Source organism: Dermacentor variabilis, chromosome 5 (assembly GCF_050947875.1).
Source record: "Dermacentor variabilis isolate Ectoservices chromosome 5, ASM5094787v1, whole genome shotgun sequence".
Classification (NCBI taxonomy): domain Eukaryota; kingdom Metazoa; phylum Arthropoda; class Arachnida; order Ixodida; family Ixodidae; genus Dermacentor; species Dermacentor variabilis.
Genome location: NC_134572.1, coordinates 61,728,952 through 61,756,773, shown reverse-complemented (window position 1 = coordinate 61,756,773; position 27,822 = coordinate 61,728,952).

Genomic DNA, 27,822 nt, shown 5'->3' with positions numbered 1-27,822 from the left:
AGAAGACTCTCGGATCAACATACCTTTCTAACAAGTTCATCCGGGCCTTAGTGTTTTTTCTTATCTTTTACACAATGAATCATTATGGATTTGTGGGCGGTGCGCTGGAAAAGGTCAAATAAGGGATCAGTCACATTGATTGGAGCAAAGCAAACAAGTGCGATTAAAAAAGAAAGAAAGAAAGAAAGAAAGCGAGAACAGTTATTGATCCGACACGCCACGGCAGTTGCTTCGCTGCGGCACCCTTTCTTTAGCTGCTGGTGCTTTTCGCAACATCGAATCTCTCAGAGTGTGAATCTGGCAGCTAGGCTATCTCGATGTCTTTTGGATCAAGCATATGGAAGCTTTCATCGGCTGTCTGGCGAATGCTGACGCCATGCCTATTTCCACAACAAAAAAAAACGATTACTGTGTAAAAAAGTTTTTAAAATGACGCTGTTTTGTAGCGCGTGCGTTAACAACAGCAATGTCTAGCGGAAAGCTAAAGTGAGAAGGGAGATTAGGAGGATAGTAGACGACCCCAACCATCCAGATTCAGGCCGAAGAATTTTCGGATGAGTTGCTCTAAATGAAAACGGGTAAAAATAAGCTGTACCTGTCGCAAAAGGCGCACGGCACGGCAGCATGCATCGCCCTGTTGAATCGAATTAAGATTTCCAAAGGCAGCAGAAAATAGAACGCTGGTGCCAGCCTGGAAAGCGCTGGCATTGCAATAACTAAACATGCACAAAGATCAATACTCGCACTGGACATCGCAGTAGGCTGCTTACTCATCTTCATGGCAACATGGCTCACAAAGGAGCGAGTACAAAGAAGAATAAAACAAACACAAGCGCTGCACAAACGAACACTTATTTGTTCTCATCCACTTGTAGTCTTCATCCAGCGTAGTCTTCAGGCCATAGTTATCCAGATAGCCCAATCCATCACGTTATATCGCTGGCAATTTCACCAGGCAGCTCAGAAAACTTGTAGCGCACCGTGCAGCAGAATGCTCTAAAACAACAAAGCACAAAGTTGCGGCTTCCTTCTTACAACGCCACGAACGTTTTTTATACGGTGGTGTGCAAGAACGTTAGTGTAGAATGGCTCATCAATGATCCTCAGCCAGCAAAAAGTAAACGAATTAACCAGCCACGTCTCTCGTGGTACCTTTGTTTCTTTTGCGTGGTTAAACCTTGTTCGGTTGTTGGAATAGATCAAATCGGGCACATAACACACGGCGACACTGAGAGAATCGATGACGTGCTAGTTTTGGTGCCATATTGAAACAGAGTTTAGCGTAGAGGCTCTGAGAGGCGCCCGATGTAAACGGTACCATCAACAAGTCCTGTGTCTTTCAGCGTACAAGGCATACTCAATCGACCTAGTTTTCTGTGCGAAATTGCTTTCGTGTACAACTATTCTGTGCACGGCTCGATGAACTACGCATGGTTAGGCTCGGCGTTCATAATTATTTCATTGAAACTTCTTTAGATAATATTTTGTATTTAGCTTTTCACACTAAAATTGCCCCTGCAATGAAGGCTGTCTCGTATTCGCTTACATCGTTAGCAATTGGGAGCACCGTCGGCGCCTTTTTTTTGTTTGCACTTTGTCTCGTAGAAGCCAGGAATCGCTGATATGCCTCTTCTTTCACGGGGTCAGCTTAGTCAAGCACCAGTCTTAGCGCAGAAAGCAGGCGCACTTCACTTGACCAATAAATCGAAAATAAATGCTATACGATAAGTCTGCAGTAATGGTTAGGACGTACAAGCAGAAGAAAGATGAACAAGCCTAGTGAGCCCACAAGCGATAAAGGAAAGCTAGAATACAACGACGAAGGCCGATAAACAGGCTGGAAGACCGGGTATTTAATGTGCTATTTTACATTCGCTCCATGGAAACGTGCTAAAAAAACGCTCGATTGCTTGGCGACGCGTATGCTTTTTCAAATAGTTCGTGGGCCCTTTTCGTGTACCTGTCCTTATTACTCTTTTTGGTCGTCTTGTCCCACGATCACTTTCTTCCTTTTATTCTTTGCTATACAATTTGCTCTCCCATTTGACCTTCATCATAGTTAAATTTTTCTCGTTGTGCTATTGTACAGCCTCCCGCTCTCATCTCGATGTGGCACCAACACCTCGACGCCGGATCAGTATAATGAGGGTCAACTATGCGAAGAAAACTTTAATCTGACTTACGCAAATAGACCGACAGCAAATGTGACTCGTCTACGATGCCGCTGCCTATGGGAGCCATTTGTTTTAGACGACAACACCGTTTAACGAAGTACGTCTCGTGTCGTGACCCCTTACTACTCCCTATTTCCCACCAATTTCGCATTTCCCATCTTTCCCTGTTTTTCGCTCGCTACATCCCTATATGGGCTCCTTTGAAGTGCAGGATAACGCGATCTTGCTAGAAAAGCATGACCTCTACCCGCCACCGCCACCTTGTCACCTTGTCACCTTGTCACCTTGTCTGCCCCAAATCTTGGCACAGTGAATTCAGTAGCCGGTGCTGGGCTAATTGTCATAAGCTTAATAAGGGTGGAAGGCAAATAGCCCACCTTGCTTTGTCTTACGTTGTTCAAAAAAAAAAAAGAACGACGATTCGTAGTTGCTCGTTCATATTCAGGCCCCGTAGCACGTGATAGACAAGGGCAGGAGAACTGGGAACTCACGTGTGTAGCAACAATATCAAGCTAATTTCTTCTTTCTTTCTTTTTCTTTTTACTTAGAAACAACGGGCTGTTTTCTGCCCAAAATAGGCAGCGGTATCGCAGTGAGTATGTACTGTCACCACAAAAATATGGCCTTTTTTCTGATAGCCTAAAGGAAACCTATCTTGCTAAACGGCAATGCGTTACCACATTGAGTTGCAGGCTGCGATGATTTGTAAAAGAATAAAGAGAAGCTATCTTCACTAGCGTGCTGAAAGGTACGCTGAGCTTAGCGAAAAATGAGCCGGTGAGGGAAAATGATAAATTATTTGTAAACCAAAACAAGCAAAAAAGAAAAAGAAGACAATGGGAAAAATTACACAGGTCACACACATCGTGGGAACCAATGTAAGCGAAGCTTTCTGTGCTGGTTGCGTTCTTTGACTATGCCTTGTGGGGATGTTCACGGCATACGACAGTCGTTATGTGGTAAATGTTACACTGCGTGCGGAACTTGTGTTTGTCTACGTGTAGTACACAGAAAACACACCGAGACATGTTTTCTGGAGGCACTTTTGTGTGGTCTTCTCCGTAACCTGCAAGAAGATTAGCACTATCATTGCCTCACATGGCGCATTGCATCGTGGCAGAAGGGTTGATCTACTGGTGGGCCACTTGTGTGTTGTCGTCTTGACGCTGTGGTGCTGTAATGCGGCTTTTTGTCCGCACGCCCTTGTGCTTATTCTTCAGAAACAGAAGAAACGTGCCATACCGTTCATTGAATTTACAGATATACGGTTTGTCCGGAACTGTTACCATGTCTAGTAGCAGCGTTTAGGTACACCAAGCGAAGCATGTTTAATTTTCTGAGGGCTCGTTCACTTCTACCGAGATTCTTCCGTGTGTTCAAGCTTACACGAGCGAAAAAGCTGTTAATCACCCGTTTCGTCACTGTGTTGGCTTTACCAATTCTCCTGTCTCCTCTCTCTACCCCTATCTACCATTAGATCTACTCTCTGGGCTGTTGCGAGTGAGTACAAAGTAAATCGCTGCAGCTCCTGCAATGCGCAAGCATTTCTATGCCTACCCAACGGGGAAACCCGTCCATACATTCGTCCGTCTGTCCATCTGTCACGTAAGACAATCGTTTTCAGGATAGGGCCTGAACAGCGAGCGAATTGACGTTCGCGCAGCCTATCGCTTCAACGCAAACTAAGCGCGGACCCTACCTTGAAAGCGTCGCATATCGTTTTCAAGATAGGGTCCGCGCGCCCTCGCCATACGCAGCCACCGCCAGTATACGGTTGGTCACGGGGTTGACAATGGTTCGACGCGCATGGATAAAGCGTTAAAAAGCGATAAGAGCTTATAAAGATCGGAACGTCATCACTGCACCTGGCGCCGCCACCTGTAGTATTTTGTGTGCGTCATCAATTCACCTTGCGTCGTCGCCCGCAGCAGTTCATGTCATAGCAGCGCTGTTGTTTATACTGGTTGGATCAGGTTTCATGCGATTGGTAATGACGCCGGGCTGTATGGACACTATAGCAAGTGGCGCAATGCTTACGCATACTTAGTTAACTACGGGAGAGTTTCTGCATGGATATCTTTACGGAGGGCTCACACATAATTACAGCCGTCCAGTGGGTAGTGTGTCGACGCCCAGAGAGTCTCAGAGGGCATTGCGACAACCGCCAAGGAATATCGCTCCCCTGGCATGTACATTATGCAACTTCGCAGCCGCCCCCTGATGCGGTGTGGAAAACGGCGACGGCGACAACGGCAGCGTAAGAGTTCAAGGAAGAGGCAAAGAAAACGGTGCTTTAAGAATTCCTCGCACTTCCCTGCTAAGGAGACGACAGTAAATGTGACGCTACGAAACCAACAAAATGCCCTTCCTTTGCATTAAGGCGGTGACATAGGTTCTCTACTATATAAGAGGCCATGAGAAGTCGCACATCGTGCAGCAGCAGGCTGGAATGTATGAGAATGCTGCGAGGACGTGAAAGACTCCATCTACTACTTCTTCCAGTGGCAGAGCACTTGGCCACAACTTACGGTCAAGTACACTCACGGTCAAGTGTGAATATGGCATTTTCTCTGTGATCTATAGTCCACCTGGAGAGACTGTATTTTCGTTTCTATCTTAGACGATTTTGTTTTCCTGCATAAAAGACAATAATTGCGAACTGATCTTGGGAGGAGATCTTAACGCTGATTTTTTGAGCAGCCTAGTAGAACAGGCTCAGCTTAGGAACATGCTCAAGAAAATGCGTACGTAAATGAGATACAACAACCAACACATATACCGACAGTACGTCAACATCCAATTACACTTTCATAACAAGCGGTGAGAATCAGACAATCGACTCAAGAATCCTTGGATTGCGCATTGTGGCCGTTTGCCCATATACACAATATAAAGCTTTAACAAGCAAAAATTGGTAACAAAAAGTCAATGTTCTGTCGCATACCGGACGGCAAATTAGGCGACATTGCAGCATTTTCGTTAGTTTTATTAGCTACAGACTGGCGCTCCATCTATGGTAGTGATAACGCTACTCTCGCGTGTGAGCTACTAAGACGCGAAATTAGCGCATTCTTCACCGTAAGTTTTCCTTAAGTAGCCGCAAGGCTTACGTACCCGTAAGGCTAGAAAGCCACGCTTGCTTTCGAATACATAGTTTGAGAACTTTCTTAGGACAAAGAGCACATCTGATTTTAATATGTTTAGGGACCATGTAAAAATAATAAAGATAGCCTTTTGCGTCAACATAAAAAACGATACCTTGAAAACCTGTATAATCATGAAGCATCAAGAAAGCCGAAACTAATCAGGATATAAGATTAAATTCTTTCATGGTAGGCTATTCCGAAGGAAACATTGGTGCCCAAAGATTAAACCAGTTAGCGACATTCTCGCTGGCCGTAAGCTAGCTGACCTTTTCAATTTTATTTTCTCAGTCGCAACAGTCTGTACAATCCTCCCAGAAATAAATTTATGCCTTTGCGAACACGTGAATCGGCGTACCTATCTTCCGTCCCTTGCGTTTGCCCGTAGGCGGATTCGAACCCAGGCCACCCCGAGGAAGCTTTGCAGTGAGAGCCAGAGGCATTACCCCTACTCCAGACCAGCAGGTGAGACGAAAGGGTGCCTAGTTCGCGCGGCACATCTAGTGGTTTCTCAAGTCACAGGAGAAGGGGGCTCTGTGCACCTAGAGTTAGTGTAAAAGGCTCCCTACGGCAGCCGTATACAGAAACTCTAAGGGCGCCTGTGGCGCGGAGCCCCAAGCAGTTCGTGACGTCACTGGAAGGGGCTCGCCACTTGTATATGAAAGGACGCGCTCGTTGGCTTGTCCCCATTGCGCGTAGCAAAATGGATTCAGGAGCATCTACCTCGGCGGCGCGTGTGGAGCCACGCGGTAGAACAGGAAAGTATGCCTCGGAAGAAGAAGCACGGACCCAGCGCAACGCGGTTCGGCATGCAAAGCGGCAAGGAGACGCCGATATTCGTAAACGCGAGGCCGAAGCTAAACGGAAGAAGCTGCACCGTCACCTCGGCTATCAATAGAGTAAATAAAGAAGAGATTGTGATGGTTCTAAATGTGTGTGTTGCCATAAATAAATTGGGGAGCCTTCAACACTTTCAGGGCTACTGCGAAATTTCCTAAAGAAAACACATTGCGGGACTACTTTGGGAAATTACATTAGGAAACAAAAGTGAATTATAACAGCTTCGCAATGTAGTCCCCCGCGTAGTCATCCAATGTGTTCCCTTCAGTGCTTTCGCAGTAGCCCCCGGAAGTGTTGCGGGCTCCCCATTATTCTTTTTTTTTTTGGGGGGGGGGGACAGGACGTTTTCTTTCACGTCTTAGAATACTCTGCGAACACGCACAATAGGTACTAATAGTGGCTCAACCTTTCGGGCTGTCCAATTTGAAACGCGTCAAAGACGCTGGCTTGCTCGCAAGGAAGCCGCTTGTCGATGAATGCGTCCGTGGCGTAATGGTATGGAGGAAGGAAAAATATATAAGGGAGCATTACGTCACGCAGCCAGCTTTGGCAAGCGAACGCTCCGTGAAGCCACAGTGGTGGCCCTACACATGACCTCTTGCGTCGAAATCATGGAGCAAGAATCCAGATTTGCTGAGACATTTGGTTCCCAGTGGCCATCGAGGAAAGGAACAAAACAGGAGAGGTCTTGACGTCACGTTATTGAAGATGGAAATGCAGCCATGTTAGTGTGCGATCTCCCGTTGCGCCTCGATCCAATCAGCTCGCCGGAGCAGATAGATGGAGCTTCCAATTTACATTGCTACGATCCGCCGGTAGTGAGTGCTGCCGACGTGCGTCAGAACAAAACCCGCGAAACCTCTGTAACAGTTTTAGAAAAGCAAACGCACTCCTGTGCTTTTCCGCGACACGTTGAAGACAACGACGAAGACCCACGCCATGATTAATCGAGTGTGCCTGTTGCTGACTGACAACTCACACTCACAGACCCAAAACCCAACTGTCGAGCTTACAGACCACGCTCCAAAGTCAGGTTGTCTCGTGAACAGAATGTACTGCTAGAAAGACGCGGCTGAAAAAACCTACCTCACTTTTCAGAGGCCTAGAGCAGCAGCGAGAGCTTCAGGAGGGTGGTTGCTATGGCAACGTTGACGTTTGGGGTACCAGTTCCAGTGGTCCTTTGCGAAAAACCGCACGTGACTTCCGCCACACTTTCTTCAATACGTCCGCGCTGGCCGGGGCCTCTGCTACGTTTTCCTTCGTCCATGTCAGTAGCCGTGCCAGTAGTTTTTATTCGGTGCGCGCTTGTTCAGATGCCCTGCCGTGGCTCCCAGCTTGCAGGGCGGGAGCACTAAAACAAACCGCACACTTTGACCTGCGATCACGTGGTGGTCCACCAAGTTTGGCTTCAATCGTGGTGCGGTATGCTCCCTCCTATTTTTTGCCTTCCTTTATGCGTAATGATTCCAATGTCGGGCTTCTGTGCGAGAGGTCCTGTGCTTGAATCCTGCCGGCCTGTTATTTTATTAGCGTTTATTTAATTATTTATTACGCAGTACTTTGCTGAAAACAACGAATTTACAAAGTCGTAGAGACGTTGAAAGCCAGAAGGACGAAGTTTAGGCCAACCAATTTACTTCCCATAATTCCCATGCTGGCTCAACCACCCCGATTGCAGCTCCCTTAAACACTAGAGCCAGAGTTTCCACTAGTAGTTCTTGCACGAAACTATGTGTTGAGTGGTTTCTTAGCTTTCCTCGTGCTACGCCGGATGTAAGCACATGCCTTACTGGTTTATTTTGCCCCCTCATAGAGGGTGCGGGAGCTTTGAGGCACGCACATTGAAAAATATGTGGGAGGGTAGACACATACAGCTCTACTGTAAAAAAAAGAACGAGATCCACGCAGGAGAGAGGAGAAATGTTGGAGGGTAGAAAATGAAAGACTGGCGTTCCATCCAAAGGAACCCGCTTGAGCAAAAGAAAGAAGCAGAGTGTGCGATGCTCGATACTGCACTGCAGGAGGCACTTAGTTTCCCGCCGACAGAGAGCTTTATGAAGCACCGAGGCTGTCTCGTTGGACAAACACTGTGTCGCCGGCGCCACTTCACTGGTGCCTCCCATGTGTCCTCGCTGTCCGCTTAGTAAGGGGATAAGAGGAGGCTGCCTCCATCATGCCGTCATCCCGAACGTTCTCTCTTCCAAAGCTGCGGTTCCACAGGAGGTGGAAATACGGAATGAAATCATGTGGCTGCGCAGATGGCTGAAGAGCGTCCTCAGGAAAAACCAATCGAGTGTTCCAAGTCATCACGCAAGCATGATCGACTGGCCTGGAAGACGACATCATTATTCACGAAGGATGTGAGATCGCAGAGCGCACATCGCTGATATGGGATGCTGAAAGACATACGGGCATAGCCAACCCGCTCCCCTTCAAACTATTTCCTTTTCATGCTGACCACCACGTGTGAACGAAGAAAAATGACCAATCCCTGCCTTCTGTGTCTTGCTATCTTTACCTCACCACAAACGTTAATGTGCTGCTTTTGAAATAGCATGACGGCCAATAAATCTGCGCTTTCGCTTTTTTTCCCGCGGTCAGAGACCCCGAATTTCCTGTCTCTCTTTTTTCAGGCCAAGACTAATTGGGTAGAACTTGTTCCTGCTTGCCTTTTGCATATGTTTGCTATACATAAAATTTTTTGACGCGCGCGCCTTTTCTCTCATCGCTATAACAGATGGTGATTGTTGACTGCGTACCATTTTTCGCGCGTCAGCATGCAGTGGCAAATCAAGAGCGCTGCATAACCGTTAATTGCAGTTGTTCCCGTATAAGTCTCTCGTGCGCCATGCCGACATTAGAGTTCAAAAAGGAAAGCAGAAAAATGCGAAATACGACCTTCTGTTTAACATAATTTTGAGGCAGTGCGTCTACGTCTGTGTTCGAGTAGCCGTAAATTAGATATGTATATATATTGTTCTCCCCGGGCTTCTATAAATTATTGCTGAAAACTTCGCATTGACAGAACCCTAGAGCTGGTCGAATGTGGGTCTGTAAGCCATTGTCGGTTAATATTTTCATGTTGCGCTCTTTCCATGGCTGCGTATCGCTTCTCGAGCTCTCCTTGACCACAGAGTCCAACCACGTTTCACCTAAGACGTGTTCACTCTCAGTCACTGAAATCCAGCTTGCCCAGAATTGACAAGAGTTCCACGCAACATGTGTTTCCAGGAGGCCACGACAGCGCTTTTGGACCTGCATAGATGCGCATTTATTACGTCATTCTTCGTTGAGAAAGAAGCAGAAGAGAGGCAGCGAGAAAAGCAATAGCTTGGCGAGAGGAGGCCCTGGTTCCCGCCGCTTCCAACGCCACGGCACCCAGCGAACCATTTCGCTTCGAGTGTACCGCTGGCCCTTCTCAGCTGTACACAGCTTCAGACAGTCCGCATGGGTCACCGCTGCTGTTCCTCCACTGCCCCTGGATTCCTCTACGGTCATTGAAAGCAACTGAAGAGGCGACTATAAAGCAGCATCCCTTACACGTGGTACTCTGTGGGCTCGGTGGCTGTGCCACAATGCAGTCATCAAAACCCGTTCGCCTTCGCGGCGCAGGCCAGTAGCCAGTATTGTCTTTTCACACACAAAAAGAATCAAGCGACGACTGTCTCCTGCAGCCACCGAGCCCACTGCGGCGCCTTTCCATCGTTGTTGATGATGCTGATTTAGTACGTACCTTGTTGTTGTTGGCTGGCGATGTCGAGACAAACCCAAGACCCGACACGGTACTCGCAGAACTAAAGAAGCTGTCTGCTGGTCAGTCACAACTACTCAACGAGGTTCGAGGTCTTAGAAATTAACCAACAACTACTGAACAAGCTATATACGACCTCAGCGACAGATTAAGCGACCTAGAAACTCACTATCAAGATCTGGTAACACTACGCACCGACATGGTACGATCTGCACTAACACCAACAAAAACAGCCAAAGAAATCAGAGGAGTAGAAGCCTGTCTGGATAATGCCGAAAATTGCTCGCGACGTCACAATTTATTTTCTATAATGTCACAGGCAACAATGCATCAGAAACTTACACCCGACCTGAAGAAACAGTCCTCTGCCTCTGCCGTAATCACCTAGATCTAACCACTGACCCTAAAGAAATTAAACAAACTCACCGTCTGAATGCCATTCTTCTGAGCGCCCTTGCCCAATAGCAGTCAAATTTATATTTTTTAAAACCAAAGAGCTAATCCTTGCTAATGGACGTAAATTAAGAGGGACTGATTGCAGCATGACGGAGGGATTTTCACGCCCTGTACGAGATGCACGAAAGCATCTCGTTAGATTTTCCAAAACTAAAACCACAAAATTTTCCTTGCGCTACAAAACATTTTTCATCGGTCCTAAGCGGTACGCATTCGACGAGCCATCGCAGACAGTAAAATAAATATCATAGCACACGGTTACTCCTCATGTAACTAAACTTCCTCGTAGCAGCCGTCACGGTAAACTGCCAAATCTTTCTTTCTCTGTTATTTTCGCAGACATACACAGTTTGTTCCCCAAGCGTGAACATATCTTTAATCTTGTTTCATCATCTGCTAGCAACATACTTATACTAACTGAAACGTGGCTCACAGATGACGTCACCGATACTGAAATTCTGGCCCATCTACCTTACTTTAATGTTTTCCGTAAGACCACAAGGGCTTCAGAGGAGGAGGTGTTCTAATTGCCACTAACCAGCCATTGCCTTGTTCTGTTATTAACATCCGATCAGAGCTTGAAATACTATGAGTAATCTGCCGTTCCGCACCTCAAACCGTCATACTAGGCGTCTGCAACATACCTGCCCGCTTCCCCCCCTCCCGCCCCCCCCAACAGCAATCCAAGTTTTTTTTTATAACCTAAATGTTAGCCTAAATCAACTTAATTCTACACATTCCAACGCGCGCATTCTTTTTGGCGATTTTAATTTCCCGTCTATTGACTGGCAGAACTTAACACCCAACAAGCAATAAAGAAATAATTTCCATGACGTCTGTGTAAATTTAAATCTCAGCCAGTTAGTAAAAGGACCCACACGCGTCGTACGTGAATGGTCAAACATCTTGGAGCTTATACTAACCAATCACCCTGAAAGTGTATCAACTCTTACTTATTTCCGCGAAATTATCGACCACAATATGTTACGGGCTAATTTCGACTTTAACCCGGAGTCGTGACAAACGTTCCATAAAACGATTCGCTTTTACGACAAAGGCAATAATAAAATTAACCACCAATTGGACCACGTTAACAACCAAATCATGGACCACGTCATCGATTCTTACAGAATGAATTTTCTGGTCTGTTAATTTCTTTCATCCTTCTCAATACGGATTCCGTAAGAAGCTATCTGGTCAAACACAATGAGCTGTTTTCGCCCATGACTTGCACGTGAACCTTGATTTTAACCTTCAAACTGACGCAATCTTCCTATGTTTCGCGAAAGCCTTCGACAAGGTTCCGCACAAGTGCTTTCTACTAAAGCTTTCTTGGTTAACCTTAAAGCATAAAATATTGCAATTGAGAAACGAATTTCTGGCTAACCATACCCAATTTATTCACGTTAATAATAAAGCCTCTAGGTTTCTTCCAGTAACATCAGGTGTCCCGAAAGGGTCAGTCCTTAGTCCCCTTTTACTTTTGATATATAATAACGACCTACCAACACTTGTCTCCTGTAACGTTCGTATCTTTGCCGATGACTGTGACAGTATTTCTGTGCAGTAAGCCGTATAGTGCACATGCTTCAGCCTTATGCCGTTACTTCGCAAATACTCCACGTATGGAAACACAATCTTGTGGAATCAGTAGACAAAATTCTAAAAAAGAAAAACTGAAATTCTTAATCTGTTCTGCTGCTGTTTCTTTTCAATAATATTGACTATGCAAGAACTGCATTAGAATGAAATTTGAAGCAACTTGTTATTTAACGCATGTATGAATATGCATGTGCTGCTGTTTACATTTACTACGTCTCGCTTCGGCTAGACACAAGGGCGAGCGCGAATGCATAATAAAACATGCCTTTCGTTTTTGATTACGCTTGAGCACCATTTCATGGAAGCACACTGCGGCTGCCGAGAACGTTGTTGAATTCAATTTCTCTCTTGTCCGCTACATTGTCGAACAGCGGCGCATGAAGAAGGAACAGAAAGTGAAAAACTAGATGACGCTGTTTTTGTATATGGCACATCGAAGAGAGACAAATTGCAAAAATGGAAAAAATGTGTGGTCTAATAGATGCGTGAATATAATGTTTCTTTCTCATTATCGGACGCGCCTTTTCTCATCATCGGACATTTGTTTTGCTAGGCGGCACGTCATTTCTGAAAGATGACATTTCCCTTCTTACACAGTGGTACAAAGTTTGCACCGGATACTTTAGGCAGTTTTATGTCTGCCTCATGTGTTCGCAGGAAGACGGAAGGTCATATGAACAGGAAAATGGAATAATTACTTTTTTTTCAGCCTGGTTCCCCAGCATGAAACAAGGTTACGTTATGTGGGCGACGTGAAGCCAAATATTTTCATCGCCAGTGGCTCCGACAAGGTAAATATTTTCCTAATAAAATGAATGCTCTGTGCAGGGTGAAACTATGACTGCGGGTTGAACAGTTTTCCTGCGAAATGGGTTCCGATAAGCGACGTGTCTCCTTCAAGAAAAATTTAGTGGTAGCTCTGCCAGTTGAAGTTTTTGTGACCCTTGGATTAAGAACCGCCGACTGGTTAGTTTTCGATGGCAGTTATTGGAAATAGTGTCCAGAGGAGTGCGGTAGCTCTCCCATATGAAGGACAGTTGCAGGAAAAGTGTATCCCGTGGGGGCCCACACATAACTGAGCGGGCACACGCGCACAACAAGTCAAACTTTCATGTACTTGTTATGTTTAAGTTGTTTTGGAATAAATTGTCGTTAGTACACGTAAAGATGACCTACCTCGGAAGCAGCAGCAACAACAACGCCGCCACCGCCGTCACCACCGGCGTTGTTGTTATTGTTTGCCGTCGCTTGGAGATACTCAGATTATTTTTTCCTTCAGCCTAATTAGATAATTAGCTTTAATTAATAAATGGCCAACTTCTCAAACAGTATAATTAGATGAAAAGTGTCAATGATAAAATTGTAGAGCAACATGAAGGACTACCGATACAGCTTTCTGTTGTGCGACATGTGCTACATAATAATATTTTTCCGTGCGTGAAAGAAACCCGCAAATACACGCAAAATGCCTCGAGCGGCCAGTTGCGCAGCAGTTTTTCGTGTATTTGCGGGCTTCTAAGAAAAGATACAACAACAACAACAACAACAACAACAACAACAACAACAACAACAACAACAACAACAACAACAACAACAACAACAACAACAACAACAACAACAACAACAACAACAACAACAACAACAACAACAACAACAACAACAACAACAACAAGGAAATTGACTGGGTGGCCTTGTAATTTACCAATAAGAGTTACCTATGTCTAGCATGGCAATTTCCACTTTAGAGCAACAAGATATTGATTCTAAAAAAAAGTACTCTACCGGTTCAGTTTTTTCTCGTTTTGACAAACGATGGGTGAAGTTGTAAAATTTTTTATTTGGCATTTTCTTTTTGTCTCTACGCATCAAAGCGCCACTGGAGCCCGAGTTTATTACGCTGTCTTCGGACGGGAAAGTCACAGCAAATTGTTTTGAGGCCACTTTCTATGTCAAATTCTCCGGAAGAGAAACTAAATGAAGGAAATGGGGGACAGCGTAAAATTATCGAGATAAGAGTAACAAAAGAAAAGTCATCGGGCCGCAACATTCATAAGGAGATGGATTACCGGCGAAGCTGTTCAGGCTGCACACATGGGCTGCATACATTATGGCATGTTACGTTTCTTTTAATACGGCACCACCTAGCTAGCGAAAGCACGAAGGAGCGAGCTGAGCGCGCGGCAAAGCAAGGCAACCTAGAGGAAAGTCTAGATGGCGTCGACCGAAGCGGGGAAGGAGAAACGACGCGAAGCATCGCGGAGGAGGAAGGTAGGCGGAGGCGCGCTGGGTTGACCTCCTCTGACAGTTGCTACAAGTTTCGTTTGTGATACGGAGGTACCGGGTTCGTCTCGTGATAACATCGCCCTCGCGCGCCGTGCGCTGCATGTGCGAGTGAAAGCGTGCGACGGAGAGCTGACGATGGCGGCTCAATATCCCGCCCGCAAAAGAGGAAAGGGGTGAGGGAGCCCGCCATCTTCCGTCGCGCCAAGGCACTGGGGAAGGGATAGAGGGGCTGTTGTACTTCGGCCGCTTCAGCTTTATCTTGAACATGGTCTGCTTTTGGGGCACAGTGTGGGTGGGCCGATGGCTCGTACCTTTGTGTGCGCTGTGTGCTCGTCGTTCAGTTGGTTGTTGAAGCGGCCGACAGCGCGAAGATCACTCATCTCGCTGCAGCCGCTGCGATTCCTCACCCCAGCGTTCTGACAACTGGCGTCCGCGGTCATCGAGTGTTATGTGCCCATTTTTGCCGTGTATGATATGATTAATACAACTTTGGCCCCTCTGTTAACCCCCTCCATCATTCTCGTGCATATATATATATATATATATATATATATATATATATATATATATATATATATATATATATATATATATATATATATATAAAATACAAAATGAGAGTCTGTCAGAATCCGGTAGTTGAACAGGCAGGCACTTGTAGGTTGAGGACGCACGTACGAAAAAAACGATGCTTTTATTTCCTACATTTCGGCATGGGTCCGGCCTTCACCCCGGCCGAAACGTAGGAAATAAAGCATCGTTTCTTTTTCGTACGTGCGTCCTCAACCTACAAGTGCCTATATATACACAGTGAATACACAGTGGAATTTTTGTTTGGTTTTGCATAGACTCAGTCCAAAAAAGAAATCCGCTTAAGACGAGCCGCCTCAGACGTACTCTTCGGTTAAGACGAGCGTTCAGAGTGACCACCACCGCCACCGATCCTCGACGCTAGGGTGCCTCGACGCGCCGCGCCCTCGGGCGCGCACATCAAGGCACCCTGCTGCAGGCCTGCGGCGCTCGTCGCCTGGGATCAGAGGCGAAAAGATGAGGAATAAAAAAAAAGAGACAGTGACGTTTCATTTCGTCAACGTGGGTGACGCGCAAGCGCATGGGTGCTACAGTGCATACGAAGCTACCGGCCCTCGGTGCACCTAGACTGTCCGCATGGTTGGTCATATTCAAGACAGGGCTGACGAGGCCGCTTCATGCGCAATAGCCACCGGAGTCGAAAGCCCCTTTGTAAACAATTCGTACTAACAAAATTAACAAGCATGGTGTTAGTGCGAGCTAACCATGGGAGTGTTCGCCAGCGCGTCTGCTTAGAAACCTTGGCGGCGGATATATCTATCTATATATATATATATATATATATATATTGGGCCAAAGATATTAAACTTAACTTTCTTTGTTGGCGGTATGCTTGAAGCCTGCTTCAGCTCTCCGAGATCAGCCCACGAATTGCTGTCCACGCGCCGTGTTACGGACGTAAGCCGGCCAGGGTACCCCCCTGGAAACGCCCGCCAGCTATTGCACTATCTCCGAGATCGGCGCACACATTCCTGTCGCCCATACGGACCTAAGCCGGCGAGGGTACCCCATTGTAAGAGAATGCGGGGGCTGCATACAGTGGCTAGAGGTAAACAGCGCCACTGTAAAAGGAAAACGAAAGAAACGTGCTGAGCTAAGCGAAGAGTATATGAGGCAGCGAACGCTGACGCGCGTTTGAACCAGGCCCCAATTCTTACGGCGCGAGAGGCGTTTTCAACAGCCATTTCGATAGCGGCAGGCAGCGGATCAGTGATCTCGCATTTGGGCATCACCGAACGTTTCTGCAATTGAATTTCGAGTGGGGCGAGACTTCTCTAACCTTCTTTTTGTTGTACTTCCGGGGCCCTTGAATAAAGACAGGAGTTAAGCTCCCAATACCTTTTCCTTCTGATTCTGTTCAGTTGAAGAAACAAATGATCTCAGAGGGATTTCATCGAGCTTGAACCTCCCCTGTGATATATGCGTTCCTCAGACATTTTTCTCTTTGATTTTTTACATTGCAATTTTTCGAGGTATCAACGAGCGAGTAACTTTCTTCTACGTACGCGCTTGGCCAAAAGTATGGAGAATCAGAATCCTGTTTTCACGTTTTATCACGAGAGTGCAGCTGCTGCCCCATAGCGTTGCAATCACGGCGGGATCAGCTCTTGTATAGCTGCGAAGTGATGTGGAGCTGCATTACTATGTAGCCAAGCACACGCGCACTCACGCGCACGAACATGCACGCACATACACAAACACACGCACGCACACACGCATGCAATGAGAAGTCAGTCAACCCAATATTTCATCTTCGGAAAAGTATACGTAGCAGACAAGCTTTCGATGGAACAACGAAGAATGCAACAGCACAAAGGGAAAAGAGAGAAAGCCATGAGCATGTCGATATACAAAGCTGCGCAGGATTTGTCAAGAGCACAAGAGGGCGCAAATGCCGCGTCTGAAGTAGTATGAAGCCCCGCGTCGAGCACCGGGATGAGGCAAATCTGCTTTGCTGTGATGGGGAACACAAAATGGACTCACGTGAAACTTATCCCGAGAGTAGCTCTCTCGGCACGCGTTGTTCGACAGCATCGCGTCCCTCGCCATGCTGCCTGCCACAAATCGCACTCCGTGCGCGATCCATCTATACAGTATTGGTGCTTCTCCGGACATGAACGCCGTCGGACAGCTGCCGCCTTGCCCTCGGTGCGAAGATCCCTCTTTTATTTTTTTTTTACTGTGCTGTAACCGTTTCTATTTCTGTTGCCACTTATATATGATGGGTTGCCAGCCTCATGGGCTGAGAAATCTGGACCGAGTGTTTCGACTGTAGATGCCTCCTGAAAGCATTATTGTCTTTATTAGTACTACATGTCATAATTTTCTACTTTTCTGTTCTTTTCCGTATGTTGTGGTCCTTGCAATTTTTTCAACCGTAGCAGAGGCAGCTTTCAATGTCGTGGTTATGCTTTCCTGTTCTTGTGTATTTGCATGATCAAGAAAAAAGAAATGATTGGGTTTACGTGCTGACGCCACAATGTGGTTATGAGCTCGGCACGCTATTATTGTTTAACACGTCCTTTCCCAACGCGGTCGTATGGTCATAATTTTCGCACAAGGCATTTTGATTTATTGTTAATGAAAAAAGAAAAGCGGTGCCACGGTCGCCGAACTTGAGGGATTTAACTGAGTTTGAGTAACAATTTACAAACAATGTTGTGGCGTATGTCTATGTACTTATTGGTGGTGGTCCATTAAAAAACGAAGAGCAAAAAGAAAAGAACAATAAAGAAATAAAGCCGGTCTTTAATGAACTAAGAGTGATGTGTGCCCTAGTCTCTCTGTCGGTCCTTGTACCAGTAGCACTACAGCCTAAACCTTCCCGATGACGCACCGACAAGCCAAAATCACAACTATGATAGCAATTAACCGCAATTTCGCATTGTGAAATAACAAGAAGGAGATGACTCAGTGTGTTCTTTGTCGTAATTTTCTACTTGCCTTTTTCTCTCGTGATTATATTAAGACTAGTATCACAAAACTGATCCCAGTAACATTCTTTGATTCTGATACTACTGCCAATGCTCCAAATGCTTTTTTAAGAGACATTGTATGGACTAGCGCAATCCTACATTAGAAGTTACAATCCTACTTTATATCATAAGAAGCCAATAAACAAGGACACAAAGGACAATACAGGGAAAATTGCTTGTATTTATTAATTGAATTAAAGAAATGATAAATTAATGGCAATGAAAGTGGACGATGAACATTGATACCTTCAGGTAGCATGTGTGGGTTTATTGACCAGTTGCCTTCACTCAAAAAGATCACGTATTCTTGACGCCTGCGGCCACCGCCACCAAAGTTTGTGAGTGGTGATGCTGGCTAACACTCTTAAGGTTAGTCCTAGTAGTAAAGACATAAATAGCCAAGATAGTTAACGGGAAAACGGCGCCGCGGTAGCTCAATTGGTTAGAGCATTGATCGAGTAATGCAAAGACGTGGGATCGTTCTCCACCTGTGGCAAGCTGTCTTTTCATCGACATTTATTTCCGTTAATTTGTCATTTCTTTATTTCAATTAGTAAGTACAAATAGTTTCTCCTGCGTTGTACTTGGTGTCCTTAATAGTCGGCTTCTTATTATATGATTAGTAAAAATCGGGCCCCTCGGTTAATTCCATTTCTTCTCGAAGCCTACTTTAAGCGAGTCTCTTTTGTTGCCACCATCCTACATTTGTTAAAAAAAAGTCAGTTAAAGAATGTGGTGTCATGTTCGCCAATGCCAATGAATAAAAAAATAACCTTGTAACCTAGAGTTGGCTTACATTGTAAGTTAATTGCATCTCTAAGTAAATTTTACAAACGCGGCTTCAGAAGTGAAAGCACTATCGCATGAGTACAGGATATTTCTGCTTAAATTTTCGTGCGCGCACCGACTTTGTGATCCTTTGTTATTTCCCGATGACGTATTAAGAAAGTGTTAGGAGCTATTCCGCAGGTGTTAGTCGAAGACTTCAGAACTCAAGGTGAGAACATGAGACCACTGCTTGTTGTAATCACGGGAAGACATATTGATTACGAGTACGTTAATATCGGCCGCAGTCCGCCCATCTCTTTCTTCGGCGCATTCTCAAGTGCACCACCTTGCAGTGAAAGGGTGTGCTGGGTCGTTTACTTTCCCAATTAAGCGTCTTTTAGGGCAGGCATATTTGTATTTTATTTTACCTTTTTTATTTTCTTTTGACGAAAGAAAGTAAGTTACGGCCGTAACTAATGTTGCACAAAGATCACAGAATTAGTTTTCAAACATCAACTCCTCTTGTTATGCGGGCTCACACATGGCATGTCAGCATGAAGCAGTACATTTCCCGTTGAACACCAAACTGGCTTAGCATGTTTGTGCTCTGAATATGCACTTTTATGAAGAAGAAAATACATGTGTATGGAGAACATGCAGAAAAAATGCAGAACACGGACAATAGGCTGAAGCTGCTCAGAGCAGTGAGTCGCCGTGTCTTCTTGAATAAAGATTTGAGGGTTCACCTTCACATTGCTAACAGCGGTACGGATGCGTAGATTACACGCCGCAGACGCTGTACGGAGTATAGCTTTAGCACGGAGTGGTCGCTTGTTCCCATTCGCAATGTTCTTATATGCTTACGTAAGAAAAACTCAACACTCTTTCTTTGCAAAGACCCCCATCTGTGCTAGTGTCAGACGCGGAGGTCGGGCTAAGAGGAAGACAGTAAAATAGTGAGAGAACAGTTAAATAACATAAGAAAAAGAAAACAAGCGCAATGGTTACTAGGGAGCCTGACGAATGAGGAAACGAATAATCCTTACACAGCCAAAGGCAGTAGCAGCTGCAGAAATACGTGTATATTGTTGATATTTGATCCACATACGCATGCTCAGTCATGCGGGTATTCCATGTGTTCACGTGGCTGTGAGCCAGACTTGTATTAACGAGGTCCGGTATTCTTGCTTTTCTGGCCAGGTCGCCAAGCATCAATCTCTCTTTGCGTCTTATCTTTTATCGCTGTCCTTTTCGTTTCTACCACGTAGCCGTGCAAATGTTTTGTTGTTTAGGAGCGAGGTAGTGGGAGAAAAAGGAACAACTTGAACTTGCAGGTTGCGAGACAACTAACAAACCTTCTTTTATTTGTCTTCTCTGGAGTGTGAATAAGATCAGGTTGACTCTGCTGAAGGAACGCATTCAACAAACGCAGTACTCAGACGAAAAAGCTGGAACAACAATGGTTGGGCTGATGTAAATATTACTAGCGTCGTTAAAAGCTGCCTGTAACTTTTTCCAGGTCGCTTGTACGATGCGATCTAGAAAAGGAGGAACAAAAGAGGAGCTATTGCAGTTATTTTTACAGAACGACTCCTGCACGCAATCTTGCAACGTACTTACTCATTTCACGTAGACGAACCTTTATTAAACGAGGTGCCAACTCATCCCGGCTGTGTAGCGCAATGGGTTAAGGCGATACAGAATTAAAAAATATATAGAAATGAAAAAGAAGCGAAAAGCTTGAAAGTGCATGTTTGGGCGGTATGCAGTTTTCGAAAATGCCTATGGTTGGCGAGTTATATATAGCACCAACTCACACAACCTAGCTTTAGAAGACCGAAATTCCAGCCACAAGGCCACTGGCACATTGAATGCAACATTTACTTCATGGAATGCGGCGAAGTAGTCACCCGTCTTCTCAGCTACACAAGCATTCTCCGCTACGCACTGCCTACGAATACGCACTAAGTGGCTGTATTATTTACGAATATTGCATTAACTTAACTGCGTGTGTGTGCAGCGGAGGCATTCCTTACTTCAGGTGTATAATTAAGTTTGTTGACGGACGTGATGACAATGCAAACAAGAAGCGTATTTAATTAGATTCACTTCTTGGAAAGCTGGCCATAATTGCTGCGGTAAAGGTCTACTGAGGCACAAACGCACCTAACGTGTGACGACGCCATTATTTGCGCTGCCTTGCGTTCCATTACAGTAATGGTTATCGTGCTTACTCGGCGATTAGCTCGCAAAATTCCTCGGCTTAAGGCGTCGCGGAGCGCTTCACCACTATGAGCAATGGCTTTTGGAGAAAAATAGAAGTAGTCGGCATATAAATTCCTGACACTACACTGTTTAGTGCTTACTTCAATCAAAGTGTCACGGCAAACACTTTATTCAGAAGCGTTCAACAGAGACCACGGTTGTAGCTACAAAAATCCATTCGATGATGGCATACGCATCGACAGGCGTTAGTATTTAGTGTGAGAAAGCTGCAATGTAGAAGGCTGATTACTCTAAAAGCTCTTCTTTACAAGCTTTTCTTCATTGATCGCATCATTTCGGCGCCAAAGTGCACGCGTTTCATTGCATTGCTCTTTAAGCTACCACAACATTCGCTTTTGCCTGGTCGAGAACAATCATTCGGTGGGCAGTATGGCACCGCTTCTTATTTTGTTAAATCACTTCACTCACAGGGTAAAGGTATCGGCTCACAACTGCTTTCAGCGTCTCATTGAAAAAGTTGCAGTTATGAGAACTATGGGCTTACTTTTTTACCTGTAGAACACTTTCACTGCCCTGTTCGCACACAAAAATTTTAATGTGTTACAAAATGATTTGCTTTGTTTTAGCTGCACGTTATATTTAGCGCTGGATAACATAACAGCTGTCAGACGCACCGTGCTAAGCGTAATTAAGGAGGAAACATCAGACACAGCCGGTCGGCGGCGACTGTGTACTGATCCTGGGATCATGTGTACTATTTAGTCAAAGTCAAACCATAAAGGTAAGCAATCGTGGAAGTACAAAGGAAGCGTTTACCCTGAACTAGCCTGCTTATTCATCCTTTATTTCAGCCAAAGTTTTGTTGGCTGCTTCTGGGAAGAATAAGTATTACAGGTGAAAAAGGCGGTGTCAGGAACAAAGGTGGGTCAAAAGTACACATGGTAAGTGAACTCCGACACAGAACATATGCCGGGAACTACTTCTAAAAATAAATAATAAAGCCTCGAACACTTTTTGAAGCAGCACTACAGAAGCTGCACGGTGAGGCGAACAAAACAGATGAGTCAATGCAAACATTTTCTGTTTTAGGGAATAACTACATATACCAAAGTGAGATTCCTTCTCGCTTCCTGCCGACTTCCTTAAGGTAACAAATATTTTTTTTTACATAAGAAATTACAGGGGGAAGCAAGCATCAAGAGAACTAGTCGCTTGAAAAGAAAAGAAGAAAATAAAGAACATTATGAGTGTTGAGAAAGCACTGAAATAGCCGACGCAAAAAGTTTTTGGGTTTATAATCACGCATACATGACCTGTTTATGAAAGTGTAAAGAAAGAAAGAAAGAACAAAAAAAAAGCTTTTGCATTCGCCAGGCCTTTCTGAATATCGCTTGAGAAAGCATACATCTTTTTGGCACAGAAAGGAGAAAGTTACTCTCACGGCTTTTACCATCCGCGCTTTCAGTAAGAAACCTCGAGGACCGTGGCACTCTGCTAAAAGGCGTGGAGTGCTGTAGTTCACACGCCCGCCTAGCACCGTGATAGCTTCCCAAGAAACGCGCTCACAGTTCACGGGAAGTCACGTTTACTTTTCTGCGTGCGGGAAGGATGAGGACGTAGTTTAGCAACTTTCCAAGCTTCTTTTGTGTGACTGCAACGTCGGTCACTCCATCTAGCGCTCCTCGAAACGTTGCGACATCGGCGTCGGGGAGAAGGCTTCTTTACCTTAGGTATCCGCACTTCACTTCACCGAGAAGGGCTGCTACTATTATCCTGCCCGCAAGCTGCGTCAGCCCTGCTCATACAAGCTGTGTCGCTTGGCTGACCTCTCTAGATACTATTGAACTTTTTTTTTCTCGCTCTCAAACATCCGCTGAGTCTGCATTAATAGTAGCAAGGTCGCTTAATTTACATGTAAGGAGCTCTGATGGGAAGCAACAGAAAGGACCGGATGCGCGCATAGAAATATTAATTTTGTGAAGGTAACGCGTAAGTAAATTAACTGATACATCAAATTCGTACTGGCTCAAGACCTTCGACCAATCTTGCACAATGTGCTTCAGCTGAAATTTAACGGGTCGTTAAGCAGTCCTTGTGATGGATTATGCAACCGGCTGTACCAGCCCTTAAGCCGATCAATCTTGGCGCGAAAATGGATTAGTCAGAAAAGAAACGACTCGGTAATGTTTTCGCCCCATATTTCGTTACCCTGTCGCCTATTCTCCTTTTACCCATCCTTGTTCATCACTAAAGTCCTTGCAACCTTTTCTTTTTGGGGAACTTAAAATTAAGTTCTCCTCTTGTTGTCACTCTCTAGCTGTCACAAAGACAGATATTTTTGAAGAACAGACTCATAGAACTTAATATTCTTAAGACCCTATTTGCTATTTTGATGCCATGGTATAGCAAGCATGGAAACATAGAAACAAATAATTAAAAAAAACACATAAGAGACACTTAGAGCGCAACAAACGTCACGCTTTTCTTGTGTCTGAGCTCTTGTTCTTCTCTGTGTTCTGCATGCCGGCTTTACCATGGCATTAAAGCAACAACTTGTCCAACAACAAGCTTTGCTGGACCAGCTGCTTTCTTCTTTTCCTCATATTTCGCGAATAAGCTTTATATGCACGGGTTCCCTATTTTCATTGGAAACATTTCTGCAACTTTACGGTTATAGACGATATGACCCCACAAGTACTTGTCTTTCGAAGAGTTCTGTCTGCAAATCGTCATTTTATATGTTTAGAGTCCCTGAAAGCCGAAACGTAATTGAAGCGTACCCACCCTTACAACATATGGCCGTGTACAACCTGTGTAAAAAGTTTGTAGATCTAGGAATCGAGGAAAAAGTAAAATTTTCTAAAGGCTAGAAATCCAACCCAGTCGGTACATAGTTGAAGGAAAACAAAAACAGCCACAAAAGGCAAAAGTCCTTGTAACCTGTCTTTTGTCTTTCGTGACTGATTTTTCCTTCAATAAAGTAAAATTTTCGAACAGTTTGTGACACTATACCCGGCAATTATAATAACAAGGTGTCCGAATATCCTTGTACATGCTGCAAATCCAAATCACATCAGGCGGAATTATCTCTTTCTATGATGCCACGGTTCGTGAACTTTCGATGCCGGCTGTTCATATTCTGGTAAAACTTTATGCTGTAGGCTACGCGCGGCTACCTGACAGGGAGCGTTGACATTGACATAGGAAACAAGAGCGCTAGCTGCTCCAGCGACTCGCCAGCGGTGACACAATGGCAAACTGGATGTCTGCGTCACCCTCCGGGTACAACAAAAGAAAGATGACCGACTTGCGAGTGCTGCCGAAATGGTGCGTCCAGCTGTCGCATCTAGCGACATGAAAGCACCGTCCAAATCTGCGCTCTCGCTCTGCTGTTCCACCACAGATGACTTCCGCCCCCTACAATGAATTCCTTCTCCTCCACTTTTGATGCGAGGCTTAACCCAATACTTCTGCTGTTGTCTCTTTGGTACTTTTTGTTTTCTTATTTAAAAGCTTTGCAGTTGTTATCTTGAATTATCTCTTTTTGCAGCCGTCTACGATTTGGTCATTATCTGCTGCGTTGGTTTCTAAGTGGACAGTGTGCGCAATCTCAAGATTTCTTTAGACGGGAGGTGCCAATACTTTCTTTTTGTTTGGCGCTAAGCGACATTGATGTGGAAATATATTTCCTCCTCTCTCTTGCGGCTGCTGCAGTGAGTAATACAGGTGCGATCCCGGAAACAATTATGGGACCGTTGGTGTGACGCAGCAGTGTCTTGTGGCACAACACAGCTGCGGCCTTTCTGCTGATTTGCTGATGCTTTTTAATACTTGAAAATCATAAAGGTAACAGATGGCTTCAGCAATGTAACGTTGAAATATAACGTTTTGCTGCCGACCCAGAGCTCGCCAAACAACACTAGAAACGTCACCCACATAAAAACGTCAAAGTTAGAGTTCCTCAACAGAACAGTGTGGTGGGCGTGTTGGTAATATAAGCGCAAATCTGCAGAATTCGAACAGAAAGACAGGAGGAACACAGCACTGCCTGAAATTTGCGCTTCTTTCGACATTTAGGAAGGGGTTTTGTAGTTGTTCGCATACCTTGTTTTTTTTAACTGTCGATCCCTTCGACGTGGTGGCCTTTACTTCTACGAGAAATTAAAATGCTTAAGTAAGTAATTAGTATAATTATTATAATTATCTTCTTAATTTCTTACATTACGATACATATTTAAATTTACAAATGGTAATTCGCTTGTTGGCAAGGCGCATTTAGTTAGAACGAATTCGCAGGGCTAAGATAGTTCCGAGAAATTAATTGTTGATCTGCCTGACGAAATGGTTGTCTTTCGAGTTACTTTTGTGCTCCAATGCATTAAACAGTATTTCCTTTAAAAATGTAAGTAAAACAATAGTATATTTTTACCGCAAGTTTGACGGCACATATCTCGAAACCGGTTCCATCATCAAAATACGTTCTTATTCGGTATGCCTTGCATGCCCAGCTACTTAAGTAATTAAAGTAACTAATTTAAGGTAACAAAGGTAATTAGTGAAACAATAATTATCATAATTATGTTAGTTGTTCATGTAAGCATTTTGACTTATCGTAGAAGTATTGACCACCTCATCGAGTAATTTAGATCAGTGGTTAGATTTGTGCTATCTGCATTCTAAAAACGGTTGCACCCTTTGGGGTGTATATTTGCCACACCTCAATAATCGTCATCTGTGTTGCCCCCGATTCCTTTCTTTAACTCTCCAAGCCCGGTACTTCCAAGTCACGAACGGCATGCGCGTTTTCAGCATGACAGAGCATTCTCGAGAGAAAAGTATCGAGCGCAGCGTTTTCAAGAAAGGAAACGCAAGCAAGACAGATGACGATTATCGTTGTGTGGCAGACACACACCGCAACAGTTTTTAGAGTGTGCCACCGTCAATCTTTTAAAAATTTGGTGCAACTTAAAAAAATACAGTAAAGTACTTTTCTATCCACGCATGCACAGAAAAAAGAGCCCAGACAAATTCAAAATTACCTTGAGGCCCAGAACTTTCATATGAAGATCACGGCAGGATTAGAAATCGTAAGTGCCGCAATGAATGCATAATAGGCAAGGCCAAATTTTTGAAATAATTCGAGCTGGTATTAACTCTAGCACTTTTTATTATGCCTGGCTAGCAGTGTGCGATATTAGGAATAAGAGAAGCAAAGAAGAAAAATCTATTCACGCATATTGTTTATCTGTACACACCCTTTTCAACATTCTTCCCTGGAGCTCACATTCATGTTTGCAACGCGGAGATACTGACACACAAAGAAGCAGGTACACTGGACTGGCGCTGTAGATCAACTGAACCCCCGACAAGCCTCGTGCATTGCCTTCATCCTCCTGATACGAAGACCCAACAGCGAAAGGCAAGAAGGGTGTGTGCCTATGATCCGATACTGCTGCTACCTCACCAACTCGAACAATATTTGCATCATTTAGATTCCAACATAGCTTCGGATCGGCCATCTGTTCTTTTAGTGCACTCCCGTGGCGGTTGCATGCGGAGGTGTCAGTGCACTAGTAATTTCGTGCCCGCTAAAAGCTTCATGTGATAACTCATTCAGCGCCCTAAATTACGACCCCTCTTGCAATGTTTGGCCATGGGAACTAAAACTCGTGAATAAACACGTGCAACATTAGTATTACCTTTTATTTATGCGAAGATTTTCCTAGTAGCGTAAAGCGAAAACAGAGCGAGTGAAAGAAAAAAAAGATGTAAAAAAAGCGTACATGTAGTCGCAGTCCTGGATCAAGAGCTACCGCACTCTGCGCAAGCCAACATGTCGTGTAAGGCGGTGTGAATGAAGTCGAGCAGTGAATAATTTACCAATCCTTCTCAAAAATGCTTTAGCAAGTTGATCTTACGTGAGGCTGTGAAACCGGTCGCAACCATGCTCACCCCTTTCCACATTTCTGCCACCGACGCAAGCGGTGGTTGCGCCTTCATGGCTCCCTCAATAGCCGTTGTTTCCTTGCGGAGTAGCTGCTTCGGGGCGGCGCCGAGGAGGTGTTTACATAATGTGATCTATGCAAAACGTCTGGCCACGACGTTCAGCGCTCGTCGACTAGTTCGTGGACGACGCACTCGTCGCTTCGCACAAATTTCGGATTCCACTTATTTCTATCACATTTTATTGATTTCCGATATCCCCAATCCTTTCGTTCATCGAGTACGTCTCTGGCTGGAGGTGGAATCCAGGCATTCTGAGGCGGTTCCGGATGCGCTTGTAATATAGCTTTGCAGCGAAGCCGCGATTACTAGGCGCAAGTGCGGAGCCATGCTGGGATTCGGAGCGGAAGCGCTGAAGCGACAGGCGTCCTGTAGAAAGTTTCACTGCCTAACCACGCTTCGCGTTTAGATGACGTTCACTTCTGCGTGAATCGGGTTTCGCAAACGGCGCGTAGTCCGGTAAAATCGAGGATAAGAGGCGCAAGAAAATATCTGAGACAAAAAAAAAAAAAACATCATTACTGCAATTCTTATTTATTTCTTATTTTCCAAGTGTTCCATGAGTTAACTGCCTGCTGCGAGCCCGAAGGTTCGCATCTTTGTAGTTTATTCCATGAAATTCGTCTATGCTTAACCAGGAGATGAAGCGAACACAGAGCCGGAACTTAATGCTGTCGACTCTTGGGAAATGCGCTAGCTGGCGAAGAATCACTTTGTAAGCGCCCTGAAGCGATTGCATCATATCCTTCGCCATAGGTGTTTATGCTACAGTTTAGTTCCCACCATTTTAAGGGAGAAGAAGGGCTAAGGTATTGCAATAACATGGGACAAAAGAAGAATATGGTGGTTGACGTTTGTTCGTGTGTTAATTATCGACTAGCACTGTTATAGAGTTGGTAATTAAATTCGTGGTGCACCATATATCTGGAATATACTCGTACATGGCACACATATATCGCCCCTGAATAAAATTTCGCTCTACACTTCTAAAAAAAAAACAGCAAAAAAGG